Here is a 1,881-nt window from a genome sequence, read left to right as displayed (position 1 = left end):
ATGCCGGATTTTCTACTGGGCAGGGAGGGTGTCGGTATCCCTAACCCCCGCGCGGTTCAAAGGTCAAGTGTACTCAAAAAAAAAAAAAAGAAAAAAAAAAAGAAAAGAGGGCAACGGGTCAAGTGGCCAAAATTCCTATAGGTCAGTGTAAAGCAAGGGTAAAAGGCGCGCCAAAGGGCCCTGAGGGTTCGGTTTCCCCTCCAAGCTAGGATTTGGCCAGGACTGAGGAAGGAAAAGGGCTGGCTCGGCAGGTGGCAAAAACAGAGGTGGGATAAAACAAGTAAAACGATGCAGGCGGGAGGATGGGCGGCCCGTTCCGACCTGAACACCCTGCTGAGATGTGGGGGAACGAACGTACAGGACTGAGGAGACCGGGCGTCCGGGGGGTGGCGTCCTCCTTGGAATGAAAGGACCCCACGGGCTGGATGCCCCCAAACCCGGCGCCCCCGGGACCTGCGCTCAAGCACCGAGAGCGGCGGCCTGAGAAGAGCTGGGCGGCCCAGGGCAGAGCCTCAGCGATGCCGCGGACCCGCGACGACCGGGCTCAAACAACCGAGACCGAAGCCCGCGTGGACACCTACCGAGCTCAGCACCCCGCAGCTCCCAGCGGCTCTGACGCCCAGGAGCCTCGTGGGCCTCCGTAGGGGCGCGGCCGGACAGCTCGGCGCATGCGCGGGGACGGTGAGTTGCCCGCTGTGCGCAGGCGCGGGAGCAGGGCCCGCCAAGAGCACGCTGTGTCCCGGCGTCTCTGCCTGGGCGGCCGCAGGTGAGTGCTCCGTTGTCGCGGTTCCCCAGTCTGGACCACCCGCCCAGCACGGGCCCGAGCGGGCGGCGGCCTTGGGTTGAGCAGCCTACGCGCCCCCGCGCCCCTATCCCGGCCGGGCTCCCGGGGCTGCAGGCGGCGCGGGCGGAGGCCGGGCTGCGCCGGGGGCTCGTCCCTGTTGCCTCCCCGCCGCCTCCCGGGAGCGGGTCCCCGGCCGTGCTGCGGCGTTTGCACGAGCGGTGCCGGCCCCGCAAGTCGCTGTGGGCCCGTCTGTCGGCGTCTTGGTTCCGAGCGCGTTCCTAGGCGGGGTGCAGGGCACGCCGGGGGCGCGGGAACTCGGGGGGTGTCGGGGAGGTGCGCTGGAGACTCGGGGCTCCGCGCGCGAGGACCCGGCCGGAGAGGGGTCCTGCTCCAGCGCTTCTCCGCCCGAGCTTGCCCTGCGGGTGTCGGGGAGCCGCCCTTGGGAAACGGGGGGCGCAGCAGCGCTTTAGAAGGCGGCGGTCGGACGGAGGGGCGGGTTCTCGGAAGCACCTGGACCCGTGCTGGGTCCCAGGAGGTGTTCCGCGTCGTTAGCTGTAATCATCAGCGGCGGCGTTCCTGTGACTCCGCTACCGCAGTTCTCTGAGCCCTGGACGTGTAGCGTGTGTAGGTCCTCGTGTTTGTGCTCATTTATTAGTTACTTGGGCGTCTGCTGTATGCCAGGCGCTGTTCTGTTCCCTAAACGTTTTCCATGATTATTAACATGTTCCCCGGCACGATTCTTTTACCTTTTTTTTTTTATTTCTCTGTTGCTTAATTTGTCGTGAGGTGTAACTGGCCAGAGTGTGAAACTATTAGTGGTTCATTCACCAAAAGCCCAGATTTTGAGTTGAGTTTCAATTTAGATCTTTCCCTATAAATGAACAGCCCCCCGGTTTTAGACACTGGATGAGCATGGGGGAAAGTCTGTGAGTGCCCTTTATTTTATTACTGGTTTTCCCTTCAGGAAAAACGCGGGTACTGGTAAAAAGCTTGCGTGGATTAGAAATGTTTTCTCCCTATATATATATATATATATATATATATATATATATATATATATATATATATATATATATATATATATATATATATATATA

The 1,881-nt window shown here is 59.9% G+C and overlaps 1 protein-coding gene across 2 annotated transcripts in view; it reads right to left on the bottom strand.

The window, feature by feature from the left end:
- Positions 1–647, bottom strand: part of FASTKD3 (FAST kinase domains 3) — an 8,849-nt gene extending 8,202 nt beyond the window's left edge. For both annotated transcript variants that reach the window (XR_002122673.1, XM_019631608.1), the window contains exon 1: positions 582–647. The gene's annotated coding sequence lies outside the window, so the exon portion shown is untranslated. The remainder of the gene's footprint in view (positions 1–581) is intronic.
- Between the last annotated feature and the right edge of the window lie 1,234 nt (positions 648–1,881).

This window comes from Hipposideros armiger, unplaced genomic scaffold (assembly GCF_001890085.2).
Source record: "Hipposideros armiger isolate ML-2016 unplaced genomic scaffold, ASM189008v1 scaffold_1018, whole genome shotgun sequence".
Taxonomy (NCBI): domain Eukaryota; kingdom Metazoa; phylum Chordata; class Mammalia; order Chiroptera; family Hipposideridae; genus Hipposideros; species Hipposideros armiger.
Note: the sequence above shows the minus strand (reverse complement) of the source record. Positions and strands in the feature narration are given on the sequence as shown.